Source organism: Amblyraja radiata, chromosome 15, assembly GCF_010909765.2.
Source record: "Amblyraja radiata isolate CabotCenter1 chromosome 15, sAmbRad1.1.pri, whole genome shotgun sequence".
Taxonomy (NCBI): domain Eukaryota; kingdom Metazoa; phylum Chordata; class Chondrichthyes; order Rajiformes; family Rajidae; genus Amblyraja; species Amblyraja radiata.
The window spans coordinates 45,546,336-45,565,108 of NC_045970.1; the positions used below are offsets into that span (position 1 = coordinate 45,546,336).

Here is an 18,773-nt window from a genome sequence, read left to right on the forward strand (position 1 = left end):
AGTTAAAAATTTCTGTACAACAATAGATTGTTTAAAAAAAATTGGATTAGATGAAGGAATAATGCTGACTTAATACTGAGAAATGCTTTATTTTCCCTCCTCCATTCAACTCTTTCCCCGCAGAGAGTTCCAGCTGCCAGTGTTTGCAGCTGTTTACACTTACTGCCAGAAAAGTTTGTTTCCATTGAGGGAAGTGTATCGGAGTTTCAGGGGAGACCTGAGCTTGCATCTACACGACGATGAGGGATGAAAGGATGACATGCTCTGCACACTGCGGCCAGAGATGGCAGGCGCAGGTCTAACCTCCCCTCAGGACCAAAGATGATAGAGCAAAGCACTTTATCATCTTTGCTCACGACCCACCTCCCTCTCCCCACCCCCCGGACAGCGTCACCTCTGGTTGTTCTCTGCGCCCGCCACAATTTGAGAGAGTTTCTCCCCATGAGGTCATCGGCAGTCGCCGTCTGCTTTGCGAGACGGCACTCACCTCCCCCATAGCGTGCGTGTGTGTGTGCCTCCAAAAGTCAGACTTGGAGGTCAAGATCGGAAAAAGAAAAACACAAAAGGGTGTGGGCGTCGATGAGGGAAATGCTTGTCTGCACACACTTCCAGCTGAAAACAGTGTGGAAAGAACACTGCATACAGCGAGGAACGCTGTAATCTCCATTGGCATCCCACAACACACATGTTGGGCCTCGTAAAGTGACCACAGGATTCCTTGCCTCCCCTGGGACAAGACCTGCACCTGCCTTTCTTTGGTGTTTGGGAGAGGGGTGGATTTGCTTCAGAACCTGGCAATCAATACAATTGGAAGCTCCTGCCCTTTCAGTTCATCTGTATACCTTTAACAGAGGAACATCAGAATAAGGCTTGTTTTGTCTGACAAATCAGATCAATTTTCCAAAATATGGTCTCCTTTCATTGAATTTCTTCAACAACATAATGGGTGAACACAAACTCAAAACCGACGCTAGGGTCGGGTGAGCGGGCGTAGGGAAGGGTAGTGGGATACATCTCCGCTTTTTTTTTCCCCACTTCTTCGTTAGTTCTTTTTTCTTTTTCGTATCTTTTTCGTAATTCTTTCTTTTCTTTTTCCTTTCTTCTTCCTTTCCCTCTTTCCTTTTTTTCCTTTTTTCAGGTTTACTCATTAGTTATAAAATGTTAAAACTGAAGCTGTACGAAAATTGTATAATTATTGTGTCGATTACTTTCTCCTTGTACAATTGCTTCTAATAAAATTAATATTTTTTAAAAGATTTTTAAAAACCCTCATGTTCTGAACTTCTCTGCGGAGCCAGGCCTGTTAGTTACCCTTCCATCATCAGTATCTGAAGAAAGGTCTCGACCTGAAAAGTCACCCATTCCTTCTCTCCAGAGATGCTGCCTGCCCTGCCAAGTTACTCCAGCATTTTGTGTCTATCTTCGATTTAAACCAGCATCTGCAGTTCCTTCCTACAGCATCTGTTATTAATTAATCGATAATCTGTCAATAGGTTAATTGGCTTCGGTAGGCCGTGGCTGGTGGAAATGAATGGTGTCAGTGAGATGGCTGTAGGCTCACCCTCCGCACTCTTGGAGGCGCTCTAGGGTTCAGAGATCGGCTATGGGAGGTGCCTTGGGGCACCGAGACCGAGCTGTGGGCTTGCGAGGTGAGGGATGGCATGTTCGCAGGTCAACGAGTTCTGGATAAGGTTTCGGCAGAGCAGCCACTGGAGGCCCTGCAGCAGCCTGGGGCTCAATTACATGGAGTCCAATAAATGATTCAGGGTCAACATATAATACCAGTGCTGGGATTGGTCTGGTACACTCACACACCATTGCCAAGAAGAGGGATTGAGTCAGTTACTAGTGAGCGGTTCTGGCAGGGACTAAATACAATGACTTCAGCTTTCTCGATGTTCAGTCGGGAAAATATTCCTGTTACTCTGATCAGCACCAAAGTAATTTAGAGACAGCAGTCAGTTGTGGGATAATATCGCTTGCCATTTGCAAATACGTGACAACTGGCGCCAATAGTAGATGTTGTTGCAGCTGCTGAGGAACAGTGCGTGGATATGAAACAAGAGATAAAAGGTTTGTTTTTTTTAGTAGGTAGACAAAAGTGCTGGAGAAACTCAGCGGGTGCGGCTGCATCTATGGAGCGAAGGAAATAGGCAACGTTTCGGGCCGAAACCCTTCTTCAGACTGATGTAGGGTTGGTGTGGGGTGGGAATAAGAAAGGAAGAGGAGGAGCCAGAGGGCTGAGGGAGAGCTGAGAAGGGGAGGAGACAGTGAAGGCTACCTGAAATTGGAGAATTAGTTTTTTTTAGTTATAGGTTTAGAGATACAGCGCAGAAACAGGCCCTTCGGCCCACCGAGTCCGCACCGACCAGTGATACCCCGCATACTAACACTATACAAGGGTCAATTTGCACTTATGCCAAGCCAACAAACCTACAAACCTGTATGTCTTTGGTGTGGGAGGAAACCGAAGATCTCGGAGAAAACCCACGCAGGTCACGGGGAGAATGTACAAACGCTGTACATACAGCACTTGTAGTTGGGATTGAACCTGGGTTTCCAGTGCCGCAAGCGCTGTAAGTCAGCAATGCTACCGCTGCACCAATCTCTGGCATTGCCACAGATGGTAGAGCAAGAGGAGGGGGAGGAATAAAAGCCATTGCTTTCAACTTGGGCAGCACGATGGCGCAGGGGTAGAGATACTGCCTTACAGCGTGAGAGACCCGGGTTCGATCCTGACTACAGGTGCTATTTGTATGGAGTTCGTACGTTCTCCCCGCAACTGCGCGGTTCTTCGTGATCAACGTGATCTTCGGTTTCCTCCCACACTCCAAAGACGTACAGGTTTGTAGGTTAATTGGCTTGTTATAATTGTAAATTGTCCCTAGTGTGTATAGGATAGTGTTGGTGAGCGGGGATCGCTGGTCAGTGCGGGCTGGGAGGGCCGAAGGGCCTGTTTCCGCGCTGTATCGCTGAACTAAAGTAAAATCATAATCATAATATTTTATTAGCCAAGAATGTTTTGTCATACAGTCATACCAATAAAAAGCAGAACACACAAAATACATCATAACATAAACATCCACCACAGTGACTCCTCCACATTCCTCACTGTGATGGAAGGCAAAAAAAACTAAACTAAACTAAACTCACAACCCACAACTAATAGATAACAATGATGTCAAGTGAGTCCAATCAACCTGGCAGGGTGACATTGGAGAGCCACTTGAAGTGCTCACAGCTGTGTTACAGGTCATTGATGGGATCAGAAGGAGGAGATGGATACATTCCTTTGGATACAGTGACACAGGATGCCATTCACAAATTTAAGAAGCATTTGGAACTATTGCACAGAAAAAAATTTCACAGGAAGAATTCCTACAAGGAGTTTCCGGGAAAGATGGACAAGGATTTGGGAGCATCCAGAACATTTGGAAGGAAGACTGGCTCCTTTGAGGAGGGATATTGACATTGGATTTGTAGAGAAGGCCAGAGAAACTGTGGAGACTGAATCTCAGCCAACAATAGCAGCTAACACAGGGTTTTTTTCGGTTCAGCGAGAAGGGGAAGCTGTGTGGTCAGCCGTTGAAATATAAATGGGTTGACCGAACTCCAGATATTGTGGTAAAATCTTTTATGTTACTTTGCTGAGCAGTGGGAATTGTTGGGGGGGTTATAACAAAGCTGGCTCTTTAAAAGACAAATGGATCAGAGAAGAAGGGAGGAAGACCGATGTATGAACTGTTGAAATAGCTCGAGGCTGAATGATCTGCACAATGATGAGATCGCGGTTGACCTTTCACCTCACCCCTATCCCGACATGCGCTCGTTCCTTTAAAGGGTACAGAGAAGATTTACCAGGATGCTGACTCGAGGGTCTGAGCAGTAGGGAGAGGTTGAGTAGGCTGGGTCTCTATTCCTTGGAGCGCAGGATGATGAGGGGTGATTTTATAGAGCTGTATAAAATCACGAGGGGAATAGATCGGGTAGATGCACAGAGTTTCTTGCCCAGAGTAGGTGAATCGAGGACAAAGGCTTAAGGTGAAGGGGAAAATATTTAATAGGAATCTGAGGGGTAACTTTTTCACACAAAGGATGATGGGGGTATGGAACGGGCTGCCAGAGGAGGTAGTTGAGGCAGGGACTATGCCAACGTTTAAGAAACAGTTAGACAGGTACATGGATAGGACAAGTTTGGAGGGATATTGGCCAAATCTGGGCAGGTAGGACTAGTGTAACTGGGACATGTTGGCCGGTATGGGCAAGTTGGGCCAAAGGGGCTGTTTCCACACTGTATCACTCTATGAAGAATATTGTTTTATAGCACTGTGACCTTACGATTCCAGAGGAAAAGTCCAATATGCGCAATGCGGTAGGTTGGAGGATTGGAACTATTTCTTATTGGAGGACAGATCAGACTTCTGATAATAGAAACATAGCAAATAGGTGCAGGAGTAGACCATTCAGCCCTTCGAACCAGTGCCGCCGTTCAATATGATCATGGCTGATCATCCAGAATCAGTACCCCATTCCTGCTTTCTTCCCATATCCCTTGATTCCGTTAGCCTTAAAAGCTAAATCCAACTCTCTCTTGAATACCTTCAGTGAATTGGCAGAGAATTCCACAGATTCACAACTCTCTGGGTGAAAAATATTTTCCTCATCTCAGTCCTAAATGGCCTGCCCCTTATTCTTAAACTGTGACCCCTGGTTCTGGACTCTCCCAACATGGGGAACATTTTTCCTGCATCTAGCTTGTCCAATCCTTTAAGAATTTATATGTTTCTATAAGATGCCTCTCATCCTTTTAAATTCCAGTGAATACAAGCCCAGTCGACCCATTACAGTGAATAGAAGCCCAGTCAATCCATTACTAATAGAGGGGACTAAGCTGTTCCTGAATATGGTGGTATGTGCTTTTAAACTTTGGTATCTTCTTCCCAACGGGAGTGGGGTGAAGGAGGAATAACCGGAGTGGGAAAGGTCCTTAATTACATTGTCTGTCTCTGCGAGGCATCTGAAGTGTAGATGGAGTCCATGGTGAGGAGTCTAGTCTGGGTGAAGGTCTGGGCTACATCCACGGCTCTACAATTCATTGCAGTCTTAGGCCAAGCTTTTCCCAAACCAAGTTGTGATATTTGTAGAAAATATATAGTCGGGCATTCTACCCTGATTTTGTGTTGCGGGCGGCACGGTGGTGCAGCGGTAGAGTTGCTGCCTTGCAGTGCCAGAGACCCGGGTTCGATCCTGACTGCTTTCTACAGCACATCAGTAGATGTTTGTAAGAGGTGTCAGAGAACAGAGGTTAATATTCCTCTGAGAATTGCCCCCGGAATGGAGGGAGTGGATGAGGAAGTGGAATAACAGAACTAGTGAGAACAAACGAACAAAGTGGACTCGGTGGGCCGAAGGGCCCGTTCCCATGTTGCAGCACTAAACTCAAAGGGACAGAAGGTAAGTCGAGGAATACTGAAGGGGGCAGGTGTAGCTATGAAGGTACAGGCTAAAGAGAAAAATTAAAATTAACAAGGGAGGGAAATTTGAAAATGGATGAGACGGGCTCGAGTCTGAAGCAGCTGCCAAATTTTAATGTGAATGGACACAGGGATTCTCAACCTACATTATCGTGACTGCATATTAATTTTGATGCAAACAGAGGAGCCCTGCAGATTAATATCACATCTAGCAGACGCTGCCAGCTAGCACAGTGCAAAATGCAGGAGTGCATGCCGCAAGGAAGCTCAGTGTAACCTCTGCAAAGGTGCGGTGGGGCCACCAGTGAAATACATGAGGCAGAGCCCTACGTAGCAGCCTCACAACAGAAGATTGGCTATGTCTTCAAATACTCTCTTGAACTTCTGCAGGTGCACAGTAGAGCATATTGTTTGAAGAAGGATCTTGACCCGAAACGTCATCCATTCCTTCTCTCCAGAGATGCTGTCTGTCCCGCTGAGTTACTCCAGGTGTTTGCGTCTATCTAGAGCATATTGACTGGTTGCATCACGGCCTGGTTCTGCAACTCGAACAAAGAAGATGGCCCACCATGTCTGGGCCGATCAACGATCACCCCCTACAATAACCTACACACTATGGACAATTTTACAACATACCAAAGCCAATTAACCTACAAACCCGCGCGTCTTTGGAGTGTAGGAGGAAACCGGAGCACCCGGAGAAAACCCGCGCATTCACATGGAGAACGTACAAGCTCCGTTCAGACAGCACCCGCAGTCAGGATCGAACCCGGGTCTCTGGCACTGCAAGGCAGCAACTCTACCGCTGCACCACCGTGCCGCCCGCAACACAAAATCAGGGTAGAATGCCCGACTATATACTTTCTACAAATTTTCTATTAAAATCTACAATTGCGAATAAATAGACAAACTAAAAAACATAGTTCTTTATTTAAATCTCTCTCGCTTCAATTAACTAGCGGGAGGTGAACATGTTGGAGGAAGAAGCTCTTCATGTTCCACTAATCCATGGGAATATAAAATGAATACTAATTCATCTGTGCTACATGTTTAAGGTTGCGTCATGTCCCAAGGCATTTTATCGGATGTAATCCAAAAAAAGTTGACATCAAGCCAAAGCAAGCCAAGCCAAACTTTAAAATCTTTCCCCTGCACGGGAGACCCGACCTTTTCTTGTCGGGTCTCCATTGTCGTTGGGGCTGCAACGTGGAGCGGCCTCCAACAGGAACGACCTGGGGTTCCAGTTGCGGAGCTGCCGACTACTCACCGTCACGGGGCTGGCCGAGTCCGGAGCGGGTGGAGCTGTGGTTGAGCACTGCTGCCACCCGACCCCCGGAGATTCGGAGGCTGCAACTGCGGGTTTGGTGGACGGCAACGCCGGGAGCCCGCGGGTCCCTGCTGGGAGACCGCTTTTCGGGGCTTCCGCAACGGCGACTTCTCCCGCCCGAGTTGCGGGGTTGAAGATTACCTGAGCGGGGCCTTACACCATCGCCCCGCGCGGCTTGGAATGGCTGCGGGACTTTGCGAGCGCACGCCGTGGGCTCTAACACCAAGACCCGGTGCGCGACCTTGCATCACCCGACGTGGCTTTAATGGCCGCGGGACAATCGCCATCGCCAGCCGGGGGCTTTGACTTTGACTTTGACTCTGACTCTGACATGGGGGGGAGAGTGCAGTGGAGAGATAAGTTTTTTTTGCCTTCCATCACAACGATGTGATGGATGTTTGTGTAAACTGTGTTGTGTCTCGGGTCTTTTTGTTTTGTAATGTATGGCTGCAGAAACGACATTTCGTTTGGACCTCAAGGGGTCCAAATGACAATAAATTGAATTGTATTGTATTGTATTGTCCACATGATGCAAGTCAAGCCTCAGAAGAGAATTAAGGGGAACTAAATGGATGCCTCCTGTGTTACAAAGGTTTCATTGGGGTAATACCTTGGATTACTTTTGTTTAGAGGTACAGCGTGGGAACAGGCCCAGGGCCCCCCAAGTCCACTACGACCACCTGTACACTAGTTCCATCCTGCACACTAGGGCCAATTTACAGAAGCCGATTAACCTAAACGTATCTGGGATGTTGGAGGAAACCGAAGCACCTGGAGAAAACCCACGCGGGTCACTCGGAGAACATACGAACCCTGTACAGACAGCACCCGCAGCCAGGATCGAACCCGGGTCTCCAGCAGCAACTCTACCGCTGCGCCACCGTGCCGTCCACGTGATGAAAGTCAAGTTACAGAGGAAAGGTTCTCCTCTACTATACTGCAATCTGCTGACCTTAAAATGAATGACAGTCAACTGCAGGAACTCCACTGCACAAGCAATGTCACATCGAGGAAATAGGTTTTCACCCAGAGAGTTGTGAATCTGTAGAATTCTCTGCCACAGAAGGCAGTGGAGGACAATTCACTGGATGTTTTCAAGAGAGTTAGATTTAGCTCTTCGGGCTAACGGAATCAAGGGATATGGGGAGAAAGCAGGAACAGGGTACTGATTTTGGATGATCAGCCGTGATCATATTGAATGGCGGTGCTTGCTCGAAGGGCCGATTGGCCTACTCCTGCACCCATATTCTCCGTTTCTATGTAATGAGTCTCCTGTAAGCACCACATTTTAATCTCCCCACAAAGTCCGAATGTCACTGTTCTAGTTACAGTAAACCTGCCAATAATAATCAGATGCTGCAGACTCCTGGGCACTCTGCAAGTGCACTGCTCAAACCCCATCTTACTTACAATGCACCACTGCGCTGAAAATTGTGGAGCAATTTATCTTCTGTGGTTGCTGAAATCACTGACTCGTTAAATTAAAGCATTTTTCTAGCTTCCAGACAGGTGGCTGCAGGTATATATGCACGGTACATATATTTTTTGTTTAGTTTAGAGATACAGAGCTAAAATAGGGCCTTCAACCCACTGAGACCACGCTGACCAGCGATTGCTGTACACTAGCCCTATCCCACACGCTAGGGACAATTTACTTGTTTTTTAGACCAAACCCAACAACCATGCACGTCTTCGGAGTGCGGTAGGAAACTGGAGCACCTTGGGAAAACCCACTCAGTTACCGGGAGAACGTACAAAGTCCGTACAGACAGCACCCGTAGTCAGAATCGAATCCGGGTGTTAGCTGCTGCTGAGGCAGCAACTCTACCGCTGCGCCACCGTGCCACCCATATCTTCAGTTGGAAAAATAATAATTCTGCATGATATGAAGTTCTGATGAGATGGGAGTGGGTGGGTTGGGAAAGTGCGCAGGTCAAACTGGAGAAGTCACCTTAACTTGTCACTGTAACCTTATGCACATGTAATTGATTCAAGCAATTTCATATCAAGGCAGAGCATACGTGTCGACAGCCTAAAGTAATTTTCCCCATTAGCTTCTTGTGGCATCTTAACATGGGTAAAGGAATCTCTTTACTGAACTGTGGCAGATTGTGTTTGTTTGAGGGAGCAGCCTCATGTTAGCAAGAGTGGGTTAACCCTGGAACCACAACCCGGTTGAAGAATTACATGGAGAGAAACTAGCCAGTGGCATTACTGCACAGCAGCTCTTTCGAAAGACCAACCACCAGCCAAAAGACCAACCAAGAAAGGGACTAAATTGATGCCTCCTGTGTTGCAGAGAATTCGTCGAGGTAATATCTGAAGAAGGGTTTCGGCCCGAAACGTCGCCTATTTCCTTCGCTCCATAGATGCTGCTGCACCCGCTGAGTTTCCCCAGCAATTTTGTGTACCTGAGGTAATATCTTAGATTAGTTTAATTTAGAGATACTGCGTGGAAACAGCCCCTCCGGCCCACCAAGTCCGCGCCGACCAGCGATCACCCGTACACTAGTTCCATCCTATGCACTAGGGACAATTTGCGGAAGCCAATTAACCTACAAACCTGCACTTCTCTGGGATGTGGGAGGAAACCTGAGCACCCGGAGAAAACCCACTCGGCCACACGTGCAGACTCCATACAGACAACACCTGGAGTGGGGATTGAACCTGGGTCTCCGGCGCTGTAAGGCAGTAACTCTACCACTGCACCACGGTGCTGCCCTCTAAGATTGTTGTAAAGCAGAGGATTTTGTTCCCATGTTCAATTGGGATCTCTGACAAAACACTTCATGAGTCTGGATATAATTTAGGACCGCAACAAAATTTGGGGGCCGCATAACAGCGCAGAAGGTGGAGCTTTGCCAGAGACCCGGGTTTGATCCTGACCTCGGGTGCTGTCCGTGTGGAGTTTGCACGTTCTTTCTGTGGCAGCTGTGTTTCCTCCAGCTGTTCTACTTTCCCCCCCACATCTCAAAGACGTGCAGGTTTGTAGATTAATTGGCCTCTGTAAATCGCCCTTAGTGCGTAGGGAGTGGATGAGATAGTGGGATTACACAGAGGTAGCGTGAACCAGCGATCCATGGTTGGCGATTGCTGAAGGGATCGTTTCCATGCGATATCCTTCAATGAATTGATTCTGCGTGGTGTTGGTTTAGGCTGCAGATGTGTAAATGGAGAGCTTGGGAGAAGGCTGGACAGTTACCAGTACATCGTGCTCCACAGAACAATTCCTAAACTGGAAGATAAAACTGTTTGCTGAACTTCATGTAACTTTGTCGACACCAGTGACGTGGCGACTCTTGTGTACTGCCAAGGTGAGGTCTGCCGTATGATTTTACCAGGTTGTTTGCAAAAACAAAGCATTTGACTGGATCTAGGTACAGTCATCGAGTCATAGAGTGATACAGTGTGGAAACAAGCCCTTCGGCCCAACTTACCCACACTGACCAACATGTCCCAGCTACACTAGTCCCACCTGCCTGCGCTTGGTCCATATCCCTCCAAACCTGTCCTATCCATGTACCTGTCTAACTGCTTCTTAAACGTTGGGATACCTCCTCTGGCAGTTTGTTCCACCCTTTGTGTAAAAAAATTACATGACAATAAAGTATTGAATAACCTAACCATTGGCATTTGGTTGAATTGAAACTGTCCTCCAAGCTCCCTCATGCATTTGCAAACAAGTGTAGGAAGGGCACTCCAAAGGTTCTTGTCCTGCTGACCACTTCATGAATGGAAACTGTGGTTCTAAATGGAATCTATGCATGTATTAAAGTGAACAAGGGCTGGGTGAAGATTTATTCTGATTTTCACACAGGTATTCTCCTGAAGAGAAGGCTCAATATCACATCACTCGAGTCGACCCTTTTCCCTCTAGTGGTAGGTGGATGGATTGCTTTTGTTACACATGTACTGATGATTTGAGAATTAGAAATGCCCCATGGAAAACAGAATCTCTCTCCCCTACCCACCGGCTGATGGACTTTAACGTGGAAGCATCAAGATACTTATTTTTCCCCCAAAACCTTAACCGAATATGAGGATTTATCATCAACAAAAACTATCTGGGGCGGCACGGTGGCGCAGCGGTAGAGTTGCTGCCTTAAAGCGCCAGAGACCAGAGTTCAATCCTGACTACAGGTGCTGTCTGTGCGGAGTTTGCGCGTTCTCCCTGGGTTTTGTCCGGGTGCTCTGGTTTTCTCCCCCACTCCAAAGAGTTAATTGGGTTTGTTAAAAATTGTAAATTGTCCTTTTCCTATGTAGGATGGTGCTGGTGTTCAAGGATCGCTGGACGGTGCGGACTCGGTGGGCCAAAGGGCTTGTTTCTGAGCTGTATCTGTAAACTACACTAAGATAGAAAATCTGTACTCTGAATCAGATGTCAGAGTTCACTGTTTCAAAACACTTAGTACAAAAAGTTTTTTTAAAAGTATGAATTTAAATGAAAAAGGCTTAAATCGGTTTTCATCGGCACACGAGGAAGAGGAATGAGTCTGGAAGAGTACTTTGGGGACTTGCAGAAGTGTGATGGGGGAAGGTGTTCTGGATAGGATTACATTATAGGATTGTATATTAGCTGCAACAGATACAAAATGTGCTCGGATCCAAGCCAGTCCTGTGGAACTTAATTAAACACAGTGTACAAATTAAGGAGTCGTCCACTTCATAAACATGTTTTTAAATGTAGAAAATTTAAATCACAGCAGAGCAGAGGCAAGTAGCAAACATTACTTCTGAATTTGACAAGGTACATCGTCTGTCCACTGAATTGTAGAACAATTAACAATGGCAGTTGCAGGTATGGCAACATAAAAATAGTCTTAATTGAAAAACATCTGCAAGGGGAAATTTTGATAAGACCTGGCAAAGATTTCAAATTGAAAGGTCATGTCCAAGTAAATTGATTAAATTCTTTGACTTTCAGTAATATAGAGAGCAGCAAGGGTAATGTGCTAAGCGGGTTTGCAAAATGCATTTGACCTCCCATCACATGGTATTTACAACATTGGGTAACCGCACAGCACAGGAACAGGCCCTTCAGCCCACAACGTCCATGATGCCAAGTCTAACTAATCTCCTCTGCTTGCACATGGTACCTTGGGGGGCTTGTCAGGTGTCAGGGGTTATCGGGAGAAGGCAGGGGAATGGGATTAAGATAGGGAAAGATAGATCAGCCATGATTGAATGGCAGGGTAGACTTGATGGGCCAAATGGCCCAATTCTGCTGCTATCACCTGAACATGATCCATATTCATACCCACTTTTGACAAACATCTAAACGTGGAGTCAGGAAGGAGGTGGACAGCAAACTCAGTACAAAGCAGGAAACAGAGAATTGGGGCTGAAGGTGTTTATTCAGACTTCCAGAAGATCGGAAGGGCAGTTCCATGGACATTAATATGAAAGCAATTTAAATAAACTGTTGATTGCCCTGGAAAGAATAAATCTGTTATCATTTATAGAAATGACTGGGATTCAAGAAATCCACGGTAACAATTTTGCATTTGGCACAGCGAATAAATGAATGAGCATGTCAAATGAATTTTAAAATTAGAGTCAAAATGTAAAACAGCCGCTCACACGCCCAATAGAGAAACATTGAACAACCTCAGATGGAGAATGAGGCGAGGATGGATGCCGGCACCGGGAGGAGCAGCTGAGGTGAGAAGCGGAGATGCGTTTAACCAGTGGCCTGTGATGCAAGTGAGAGAGAGAAGAGAAGCAAAGTGCTCAAAACAATAGGAAGAGATGGTGTGTGGGCGAGGAACCTCATGCGGTGCTCACAACGTTCAGTTTGAAGCTGCATCACCCATGGTCAGTCATGACCGAGGGAGGGCCTACTAAAAATATTTATCTATCTATGTATCTATATCTTAGAGATATGTATCTATAGGGGTTAGACAGGCTAGATGCAGGAAGATTGTTCCCGATGTTGGGGAAGTCCAGAACAAGGGGGTCACAGTTTAAGGATAAGGGGGAAATCTTTTAGGACCGAGATGAGGAAATCATTTTTCACACACAGAGTGGTGAATCTGGAATTCTCTGCCACAGAAGATAGTTGAGGCCAGTTCATTGGCTATATTTAAGAGGGAGTTAGATGTGGCCCTTGTGGCTAAAGGGATCAGGGGGTATGGAGAGAAGGCAGGTACAGGATACTGAGTTGGATGATCAGCCGTGATCATATTGAATGGCGGTGCAGGCTCGAAGGGCCGAATGGCCTACTCCTGCACCTATGTTTCTATGTTTCTATATCTATAGGGCGGCACGGTGGCGCAGCGGTAGAGTTGCTGCCCAACAGCGCCAGAACCCTGGGTCCCGGGTTCGATCCTGACCAATGGTGCTGTCTATACGGAGTTTGTACATTCTGCCTGTGATTTTGTACATGGCTTTTATCCGGGTGCTCCAGTTTCCTCCCACGCTACAAAGACGTGCAGGTTTGTAGGTTAATTGGCTTGGGCAATAATTGTAAATTGTCCCTAGTGTGTGTCGGATAGTGCTAATGTGCGGGGATCGCTGGTCGATGCCGAAGGTCCCGTGTCCTCGCTGTATCTCTAAACTAAACTAAATCTACTGTACTGAATATTTTTGTTGTTTATTATGGTGTTTACAGAACACTATGTTTACATGTCTGTTGTGCTGCTGCAAGTAACAATTTCATTACTCAGTTTTGGGACATGTGACAATAAAACAGTCTTGGCTCCTGAACACAGGAACCAATGGTTCCAAAATAAATCTGTCTACCTCGCTCATGCTCTCCAACCCTGGTTGTCGCACAATGCAACAGAATTGTTGATTAGAGCAATTCATTGTCATTAACTGGGGGCGGCACAGTGGAGCAGCAGTAGAGTTGCTGCCTCACAGCGCCAGAGACAAGGATTTGATCCCAACTACGGGTGCTGTTCGTACGGGATTTGTACGTTCTCCCTCTGATTGAGTGGGCTTTCTCTGGGTGCTCCGGTTTCCTCCCACATTCCAAGGACGTACAGGTTTGTATGTTAACTGGCTTTGGTAAAAATTGCAAATTGCCCCTAGTGCATAGGATAGTGTTGGTGTACGGGATGCTCACTGGTCAGCAGGGACTCTGTGGGCCGAAGGGCCTGTTTCCGTGCTGTATCTCTAAACATAACTTGTCCACAACAGTCCCTGGCAGGACATTACTGACAGTATCCCAAATTCTACTGTGCTTATACAAACCCACACACCTACTGTTCATTCACTTGAATGACATTCTTGCAAGTTAGTTCTGAATTCAATCCTCAGACCCGTTTCGAAACAGATGAGCATTTTATCCAGCCTGTGAATCCCATAGATGCAACAAAAAAAAAAAGTGATATGTACAAAGTCCTTGACAAAACAAGTTCTTTCCGAGTACATCAAAACATTTTGAAAACTGTTCATGTACCAAGCGTGATGGTGCTGGGTCTACTGAACAGGCCGACCCCTCCACCCCACAAAGATACAACTGTGGTACTTAAAATTACTTCTAGCCTTCCCATTTTTCACCCCGTTTAATTTCCCATCCCTCCCCCACCCAAGTCTTTGTACAAGGTTCGAAATCGTCTTGAATCATGTTGTTTGTAACTCGTTCTCACCTAGACCACAGCTAACAATGGCCTGTCTCCTTTATCATCCTTACTTTATTTGCATATCTTTCATTCATTTATTCTATATCTCTTTTTATCACCATCTATACCTCTCGTCTCCTTTTCCCTTGACTCTCGGTCTGAAGAAGGGTCTCGACCCAAAAGGTCACCTATTCCTTTTCTCCAGAGATGCTGTCTGGCCCGCTTCTTGTGTCAGCTTTTTTTGTATCTATCTAATGTTAGTTTAGTTTAGTTTATTGTCACGTGTACCGAGGTACAGTGAAAAACTTTTGTTGCTTGCTAATCAGTCAGCAGAAAAGACGATACATGATTACAATTGGGCCATCCACAGTGTACAGATACATGATCAGAAGCCGAGTCTGTGTTGTATTCTGGAAGTACAACTTAGGACTACATCAGGCAAGACGTTCAGACGTTCAGTCACTCCACACCTCCATCCTCCACCAGGAAGGCCTTAAAGCCCTCAGTTTCTCCCTCGACAGCAGAACCAGCCAATTCCCCTCCACGAGCACTCCCCTCCCACTAGCAGAGCTGGTCCCGATGTTGGGGAAGTCCAGGACAAGGGGTCACAGCTTAAGGATAGAGGGGAAATCCTTTAGGACCGAGATGAGAAAAACATTCTTCACACAGAGAGTGGTGAATCTCTGGACCTCTCTGCCACAGAAGGTAGTTGAGGCCAGTTCATTGGATATAGTTAAGAGGAAGTTAGATGTGGCCCTTGTGACTAACGGGATCAGGGGGTATGGAGAGAAGGCAGGTACAGGATGCCGAGTTGGATGATCAGCCATGATCATATTGAATGGCGGTGCAGGCTCGAAGGGCCGAATGGCCTACTCCTGCACCTATTTTCTATGTTTCTATGTTTCTCTGTCCTCAATCCTCCCCCTCCCCCCCCCCCCCCCCCCCCCCCCCCCCCCCCCCCCCCCCCAACCCCACACAGGAAAGTTCAGAGATTGGACATCAAAGTTAAAACATTTTAGAGGCATCCTGACTCACGGAAACCAAGATCTTTGGAACCATAAGCAGACCCTCCACCTGCAAATAGAAATTTCCACCGCATCTGTGCGTTGGCGTAAGCTGAATCACGCATCATCTTCACTCAACAGCGACCTCCAGTTCCCTTGTTCCACATGCAGTGCAAGAGGAAGCTGCATCCTCCATCTCTTACTCACCCACTGGGGAAGATCTGTTAGCTGCTGCTGGGCTACCATAACAAAACATGCGGATGTGTCACCATTTTCTGGGACCCAAAGTAGAACGCATGCTGTTCACTGATCGAATGAGCATCCCGCGATGGTATGTGTAAAATACCAAAGCCTCTTTAATCATTTCTTTGGTTTTCTTACGATGAATGTTTGACGAAAATCTCAGCAAGCAGCTTTTGGCAATAGGTTTACTTGGCAGAACATTCCAATAACGTTCGTTTCCTCTGTAGGCCCAGCAAAAAACGGTTAATCTAGAGAGGCTCTGGAATTTATAGGCCTGTCCCACTTAGGCAATTTTTTGGACGACCGCCGCAAAATGTTCAACGTGTTGAAAAATTTTCGGCGACAGTGGCGACAATTGTTGCTGTCGGATGTTGTCGTAGGTTGTTGCCAGGTGTCATAGGTGAATTCCATTAAAACTAGTCCCCGGCAGTTGCCTAAAGAGTTGCCTAAGTGGGACACGCCCTTAAGGGTGCTGGAAAATCTACAGTGGACCGGTACCAGACACTATCTCCTCCTGCTTGTGGAAGATAATGGCAAGAAAATCAAGACAGAAAACATCCAATGGAAAATCAAGACTGTCCATCCAATGGAAAATTGAAGGATCTCATGACACATTCTTGATCTAATTAGTATAACAACTAAGAACGATTGAAGTCACAAATATACACTGAGATAGTGCTGACAGAGTGACATGAAAGAAATGGATGGCCAAACACGGCAGATTTCATTGGATAACAAACCTCATTTAAACAAAACTAAAAGGTAAAATGTCTCAACGTGCTTGGCTGGAGAATCAACAAACGTTTGCATACTCCCAAATAATAAATGCTCCACAGTCCCATGCACAGGAATGGATGGAATACTTTATTGTCACATGTGAGACAAGGCACAGTGAAATTCTTGGCCCGCACACCCTAGGTATACAAATAGCGGTCACCAACATCAGAAAATGCTGCAAGTGCTTGATAAGGCCAACTTGAATGAAGAGAGGAACAGAATTAGTGCTAAAGGCTACTACCACTGCAACGTCCCCCACAGACACAGCCTGACCTGTTGAAAGGATTACCAGCTACTTCAAGATTGCCACCATCTAGCACATCTCCCTCCTGGAGGCCGACCCCGCCTGCACAATAACAAGGAGAGGTGTGAAACTATGAAGAGTTGGCCGCGTTTGCACCCGGTTCCTGGAAGCCTCAGTCCACAGCTCGGTTGAGTAAAGAACCCTTCATCCACTTCCAGTAAACAAAAAGCAAAGAGTCTCGAGACCAATAAGCAGGGCCCCTCTTTTCAACTTCACAGCAAGTGGGCCTTGGAGGACTGAGCAACCCGACACAGCTCAGAGCAAACATCTGGGATCAATAGAAAATCGCATCCACCACGGTTAGTGTGCCATCACCGATTCAACAATAGCAGTTAGGAATTTCCGCTGCACATATTTGGCTCTGACCGTGCATAACTCCCCCAGACTTAATTGGAGAAAAAAAAAAAAAAAAAGAAAAGAGTCACCTAATTTGCACTGATACCATTCATATTTGGGATTTTGGAGCCGTGCTGGTCTAATCAAAGTGCATTCCATCTGGTCTGGTTGCTTCCAGCCATACTCTGACCAATTTAAAGCGACCACAATTCTGGCAAGTTTTAAGATCCCCATCCAGAATGACCATTAAATAAAAACAATGCAATAGAACAGTCCCCGACCTCTCCTCACATTTTCAATTTGAGCAGACTGAACCTACACAGTCCCTCAGCCCCCACACCCACTGCACATACAGTGGCGCAGCGGTAGAGTTGCTGCCTTACAGCGCCAGAGACCTGGGTTCGATGCTGACTATGGGTGCTGTCTGTACGGAGTTTGTACGTTCACCTCATGATCACGTGGGTTTTCTCTGAGATCTTCGGTTTCCTCCCACGCTCCTGAAACGTCACCTATTCCTTTTCTCCGGAGATGCTGCCTGACCCGCTGAGTTGCTCCAGCATTTTGTGTCTTCACAAATTCTCTATTTGTATGAAGGAACTGCAGATGCTGGTTTAAACCTAAGATAGACACAAAAAGCTGGAGTAACTCAGCGGGACAGGCAGCATCTCTGGAGAGAAGGAATGGGTGACGTTTCGGGTCGAGACCCTGCTTCACACTTCGTCTCCAGAGATGCTGCCTGTCCCGCTAAGTTACTCCAGCATCTTTGTGTCTATCTTCACACATTCTCTTACCATTTCACCGACAAATGGAGGCAAGCAATTCCACGTGAACACAAATTATTTTTGTTTACCGTTCAGAAATGTTATTGGCTACATCTGGATTTCAATTAGCCCCCTGTGGCTGGTGTTTCATGCACAGAAATGACATTCTGTGGACTTTTGTTTTAAGCCTTCACACTTCACACAAAATCTTCTAAAATTTCAATGGCATTTCATATGACTTCCAACTCTGGTCGATAGTGAGTGAAAAGAAGCAGGCAAAAAATTGCAGATAGGAGGCAGATATGATAGTGGGATTTACAAAGCTTTTGGAGAGGCACATGGATTTGCAGGGAATGGTGGGATACAGATCATGTGGAGATTAGGTTCGTGTTTGGCGTGGACATTGTGGGACGAAGGGCCAGTTCACGTGCCGTGCAGTTCTATGTTCTAATTGTCACATCCTCACAAGTCTTGGTGACGGATTCCTGACTATTCACATCTGCAGTACTCACAGGAAGATGTACTTACTGCGGAGATCAGAGCTCTTAACGCTAGGTGCCAATTAGTTGGGAATACAGAGACATTGCAGCAAGCCACTTTAGGAAGTGGAAATCAAAAAGAAAACAGCAGACGCTGGAAATCTGAAGCAAAAATAGAAATTGCTGCAAAGTCTCAACGGGTCAGGGCCACGTCAGTGGGTAAAGGAACAGATCTACTGTTTCAAATTCACGACCCTTTGTCAGAATGCCAGTTCTTATCTAGGGTCTTCAAGCTGAAACATTAGCACTGTTTCACTTCCCACAGATGCGGGCTGACCTGCTGAGTATTTGCAGCATTTTTTCCCCCGTTTCATCTTGACTTGGGAATAAGATAGCTTTAAGGTTAAAAAAAACAAAAAACGCAGAGAGTGGTGGGTGCCTGGAACGTGCTGCCAGGAGAGACAGACACGATAGTGGCGTTTAAAAGGCTTTTGTACAGGCAG

General features: G+C 46.3%; 1 protein-coding gene across 1 annotated transcript in view; it reads right to left on the reverse strand.

The window, feature by feature from the left end:
• Positions 1-18,773, reverse strand: part of bicc1 (BicC family RNA binding protein 1) — a 242,038-nt gene that overhangs the window by 191,847 nt on the left and 31,418 nt on the right. The gene's annotated exons all lie outside the window — the stretch shown is intronic.